This window comes from Entelurus aequoreus, linkage group LG04 (assembly GCF_033978785.1).
Source record: "Entelurus aequoreus isolate RoL-2023_Sb linkage group LG04, RoL_Eaeq_v1.1, whole genome shotgun sequence".
Lineage (NCBI taxonomy): Eukaryota > Metazoa > Chordata > Actinopteri > Syngnathiformes > Syngnathidae > Entelurus > Entelurus aequoreus.
The window spans coordinates 25,633,577-25,640,159 of NC_084734.1; positions in this window are offsets into that span (position 1 = coordinate 25,633,577).

Below are 6,583 nucleotides of genomic sequence, written 5' to 3' on the forward strand. Positions count from 1 at the left end.
GAAATGTAAGAAATCATGTTACAGATTAAAACCAAAATCACATTCAATCATATATTTCAAGATTTTCTTGGAAAAAAATAAAACTGTAATGCAAAGATGAAGAATCTCCAAATTGTATCTCTTTCTTATCTTGTTTTAAATACTCAAGCAATTTTCAACTAACAGTAAATTCCCCTGTGTGGAAATTATTTGAATTTAGGATAATCATTTAAACAAAAATATTCAGTAAACATTACTAAAAAAAAACAAAAACAATGCCTGTTTTAAGTCAACAATTGGACAACACTGTATATGCCTGGCTGCATCGCTGTCGGCTGGCTGTGTGTGTGTGTGTGTGTTGCACGTTGACGACGCTCATTCGCTGTCTCTAGCTGTGACGTGACTGGGCCAGCTCTATACTCTGCCAGGTACAGGGGTGTCCCAGCACATAGTAAGTTAAGTAAGTCATCAAAAACATCTGAAAGTGATGCTTGCACCCCCCACACGCCGTTTTTAGGTTTATATCGATACTTTTTTCAGAAAAGTGATGCCAAATGAGTAGCGTGTGAGTATCGATATATCGATACCACAGGATCGATACGCACATCCCTACAAGGAGGACGAGAAGAAGAACGCTTGCGTAAATGGCGTAAACTATCCTTAATGCTGAAACGTCAGTTGTCAGAATTTCAGCATTAATAAATTACACATATTCTGGAAATCAATGACTTACTTTCATTATAGTATGAGTCCATTGTATCGCGTAAATGGCGTAAACTATCCTTAATGCTGAAACGTCAGTTGTCAGAATTTCAGACAACTGACGTTTCATTCCATGATAGGTTTTAATCCGGAAAATGTATGTGTGTGAGAGAGAATCAACAGCTGATACAATGGACTCATACTATAATGAAAGTAAGTCATTGATTTCCAGAATATGTGTAATTTATTAAAGCTGAAATTCTGACAACTGACGTTTCAGCATTAAGGATAGTTTACGCCATTTACGCAAGCGCTCTTCTTCTCCTCCTCTTTGGGCTTACCGTTATACCATCAAACAAACGCCATGGGAACATCGCCCCCTGGAGTTACAAATTCCGATGGGTAACAGATTTCGGTACAACACCGGCGCTTCGCTACACTGCACTTCCTCGTTAGACATTTCTTTGAATTGAAGAGTGTTTGCCAAGTAAACATGCCCTGTTATGCGGTAGAGCAATTGTATACATTTCCCACATCCCAGAAAGGGAGAAAAATATGGGAAGTGAAAGCTGGCGGAGAATGCGGCAGAGCCAATAACAACAGTTTCTTGTGTGAGGTAAGCAAGCATACATACTAGTGATGGGTTGATGAGGCCTCATGAAGCGTTTCGACACATTGCAAAACTGTATTGATACTGTGTCGATACTGTGTCACTAAATACTGACATCTGCTGGACATTAAAAATCCCTACAGGCAACCTATGGACCGACTCAACTGACACTGATTTTATGACCTAGTATATACAATTATATAAACCAAGTCATTGTATTTCATTTAGGATTATTTCATATCTTCATTTAAATAAAAATATATTTTTATCTTTTTTACATACAGTCAAATAATGTGAACATGTATCATGACTAGGATGGTAGAAGGTGGGGATTGAACCCCAGTAACCAGCAACCCTCCAATTGCTGGCACGGCCACTCTACCAACTTCGCCGCGCCGTCATTCCTATACCTTCTCTAGTAACAGTAGTGATGGGTCCTGCAACACAGATGCATCGGCGCATGCGTCGAGCTCATAGAGCGAAACCCTGTGTCAGTGCGCGTACCGCTTTTAGAAAGTCACGTGACCGATCATGAGCTGCTTTGGTCACGTGACCGATACGCGAACTGTATCGCACTGACGCCTCCTCTGTGCCCTGTGAACAACGTTCCCTGTAAGGTGCGCGCCTGCGCAATTGCGCAGTGCTCAAGCGTCCTCCGCGCACACCGTGCGCCGCACAGCCAATATATGCCGCGCACCAAATCAAACCCATCTGAATTCTAAACAAAATAAACACATTTATTCTGTGTAATTTTGAAATGCAACTTTGAGTGACAGTGACAACAAGCGGCCCTAACGGTGTTCGTCAACAACACGCATTGCGCCGCTTCCTAATAAACACAGTTTGGCGCGCAGGCGTCAGTGCGATACAGTTCATGAGCGTTCACGTGACCAGAACAGCTCATGAGCGGTCACGTGACCAAAACAGCTCGTGTTCGGTCACGTGACTTTCTAAAAGCGATACGCGCACCGACACAGGGTATCGCTCTATGAGCTCGGTGTTGCCAGACCCATCACTAATACATACTCATGGGAAACCTGGTATGTCACACTCTCAGTAACTGTGATTTAATACACTAAGGCTATGTCTACACTAAGCCGGATAACCCCTTAAACCGGGGGTCGGCAACCCGCGGCTCTAGAGCCGCATGCGGCTCTTTAGCGCCGCCCTAGTGGCTCTCTGGAGATTTTTCAAAAATGTATGAAGAATGGAAAAAGATGAGGGGAAAAAAATCTATTTTTTTTTGTTTTAGAATGTTTTCTGCAGGAGGACAAACATGACACAAACCTCGCTAATTGTTATAAATCACACTGTTTATATTAAACATTCTTCACTGATTCAAGTATTTGGCGAGCGCCGTTTTGTCCTACTTATTTTGGCGGTCCTTGAACTCACCGTATAGTTTGTTTGCATGTATAACTTTCTCCGACTTTCTACGACGTGTTTTATGCCACTTCTTTTTCTGTCTCATTTTGTCCACCACACTTTTAACGTTGTGCATGAATGCACAAAGGTGAGTTTTGTTGATGTTATTGACTTGTGTGGAGTGCTAATCAGACATATTTGGTCACTGCTTGACTGCAAGCTAATCGATGCTAACATGCTATTTAGGCTAGCGATGTGTACATTTATGCCTCATTTGTAGCTATATTTGAGGTCATTTAGTTTCCTTTAAGTCCTCTTAATTACATTTATATCTCATGACACATGTAATATGGCTTTTAATTTTTTGCGGCTCCAGACAGATTTGTTTTTGTATTTTTGGTCCAATATGGCTCCTTCAACATTTTGGGTTGCCGACCCCTGCCTTAAACGAATAATTATTTAGCCTAAGCCCCGTTTCAGCCACACTAAACTATTGTTTAAGGTTCCCCTCCTCGGACAATTTTATATTCGGGTAAGTGCGCCGTGTATTTCTTGAATCTCCAGCTCTTGGCTTTGTATGGACTCATTGATCGTTTACAAACTGAGTTCGGAGAGGAAGTGACGACAGAAAGAACGCGCCACAGCCAGCTTCATGATAAAGCGGTTTCGTAACTCGGAGCTAACCACTGGAAATATGAAGGCGAGTCATCCAGACATGCCCCTGTTTCTCCTTCCGTCTGTACAGATGCTTGTGGAAATCACACATGAATACCTTAAGAGTAAGCGATTGCAGCTATTTCGGATAAAACACTTCTCAGACGGCAAGAGAACTTTCGAATGTTTCGATTTTACTTACCGAAAAACTTTGTCCATTTGTCGAAGGAGAGTCAACGAGAATGCGGGCTCCCGTGGATGTGATAAAAAAGGTAGTGTGTGCTTTGTATTATCTGGCCGTCGAGGGAAGACTACGGAACACAGCGAATGCATTTGGACTGGCAAAGCAGACTTTATTAGTTATTGTTTGCCATGTATGTTGCAGACTCAACGTCTAGGTCCAGAGTATATAAAGTCACCAAAAACGAATGGACAATGAAGGTGAAGGCAAAAGAGTGAGGAGTGTCCTGACCAGATATCTAGATCCCCAATTTGATTGATGTAAAATGTTCTTTATCACATTGTTTACGTGTCTAATAAAGATTTGATTAATTTATGATGGCTCGGGTGTGATTCACTACAAGAGGGCCCCACAGCACACTGGATTCCAGTTAACTGAAATACCACTTTATTGTCTCATTTTGTCCACCACACATTTTAAGCTGTGCATGAATGCACAAAGGTGAGCTTTGTTGATGTCGTTGACTTGTTGGAGTGCTCATCAGGCATATTTGGTTACTGCTTGACTGCAAGCTAATCGATGCTAACATGCTATTTAGGCTTGCTGTATGTAAATATTGCATCATTATGCCTCGTTTGTAGGTATATTTGAGCTCATTTAATTATCTTCACTTATGTCCTTTGTGTATTTAATTTATATCTGCATGTCTCATGACACATTATCTGTATGTAATTGTCACAATGCAATTAAATGCAGTAGAGAGGAACCCAAGGATGCAGACGGACGGTAAGTAAAACAGTTTTTACTTAAGGAAAAAGTACTCACAACAATGATCCAAACAGGAGATAACAAAAGGCGACGGTGGGAAAAAGAGAAAACAAAATGAGCACCGTGGAAAAAGGAACAAAAGCTAATATACAAAAATAACTAGACTTGGGTTGGAGTTGCAAGACGTGCAAACTACCACACAACACCAAGCTGGATGACATTGGGAATAGCCAAAAAGGTAAGCATCAAAAACTCGGGAAGCATAGGAGTCTTCTGACATGGAGAGTTGAGGAGTGGAATCGCAGAGTGCCATTCATCTGTCAAGGTGCTGCTTAAGGTACCGTATTTTCCGCACCATAAGCCGCCCCGTGTTATTAGCCGCACTTTCAATGAATGGCATATTTCAAAACTTTGTTTACCTATTAGCCGCCCCGTGGTATTAGCCGCACCTACGCTGCGCTAAAGGGAAAGTCAAAAAAACAGTCAGATAGGTCAGTCAAACTTTAATAATATATTACAAACCAGCGTTCTAACAACTCTGTTCACTCCCAAAATGTAATGTGCAAATGTGCAATCACAAAAATAGTAACATTCAAAATAGTGCAGAGCAATAGCAACATCAATAACTCAACTTTGCTCGAACGTTAATGTCACACAACACACAAAATAAACATTTAAAGGTCACGTTCTGAAGTTATTACTCATCCACAAATCCCTCGAATTCTTCTTCTTCTTCGGTGTGCTTCACTTGTTTTTTGACCCACACAGCAAAAACACTCCGCGGCAGATCCCCCGCAGAGGTATCGCGCTTTCCGGAACGGAACCGCGAAACGGACCTGCATCGGCGTCCACTTGCTCTCAGGAACGTCGCGGGTCGCGGATCCGCCGTGGCGGCGCACTGAATCCGCTCCGCACCCATGATCAAAGCCTTATTTCCGCGGCGGGTGCGCCGTGACGGCGCACTGCATCCGCTCCGCACCCATGATCAAAGCCTAACCTCCCGCCGCGGACCAGCAACGGACTCATAAAAACCCTGGCTCATCTGGACGTTTTGGACCCCTTTATCTTATTTTCAAAATCCCTTCTGTTCTTGCTGTAGGATAAAATAGGAAACTAAAAAATTCACTAAGCCCTACTACAGCAATATATGCTTACATATGCATTGCCTTGTATTTTTAAACTAACAATATTGTCAATAGGCAGAAACAGAAAATGGTCAATATATAAAAAGTAAATATACGTATTTAATCTATTAGGCTACAACTTCAAGGTAACGCCGCTCCATGCACAGCTAACATATCAGAAAATGAATAACTGGTGAATGACAAGAAGTCCAATAAAAGGTTGTTTATTTATACATATACATCTCTATTCCTCCTGAGGAGGTGGAAGCGGGACTCGTCTCCTCGTTGCCCGATCCCCCGCCAAGTTGAACCACCTGATGGCGTGTTTGGTGACCTCAGCGTCCGTGGCTGACCTTGTCAACATATTTTTACTCACAGCACCTGTAATCAAAGAAGATTACAAGACAGATACGTTTATGTTTATGGTATGTAGCATCCAAAGCCAAGTATGCTTACACAATACAAAATATGTGATAGGTATTAAGGAGATTACATTTGAAAAAAAAACATGACTTAAAGTTACTGGAGGTGGTTAAAATAAGGTGCGTAAACTATGAATTTGTGATCAGGGTATAGGTGTGCAAGACATCCAAAATGTTCAAACAATATCGTTATTTGGTTCCTTGATCAGAGTACTTGTTTGGCTCTGTTGGATGACGGCGGCAGGGGGTTGGGGGTGGGGGGCATAAATAAATATCCATAACCCAACTTTGGGAGGTTGACATTGTTTTCTTATTATATTTGTACTATCATTCTATGTTTGTATTCGTGTAGGCCAGGGGTGTCCAAAGTGCGGCCCGGGGGCCATTTGCGGCCTGCAGGTCATTTTTTAACAGCCACAGGGCACATTTTTAAAAAATACGATCGAAATAAATAAAAAACATTAAAAGTGGTATTTAAAGAGCAAACAGGTGAAATGTAACAAGAAAATGTAGCAATGTTTACTCTAATCACACAAAGCTGCCATGTAGGCTGTTTCTTTCTTTAAAAAATAATAATGAATCAAAATCAATGTCATTATGAATTATTGACCTATTCAAGGCTTAAGAAGTTTACCTTCGCAATCAGCTGGTCTTGGTTGTGCTTAATAGTTTCCAGCAGGCTAAGGATCTGGATTACCTCAGGCGCTGTTGACAAACAGCAGTATAAAATTAACATGTTTCAGTGTTTATCCTCATTACTCATAATCCTGACATTAGC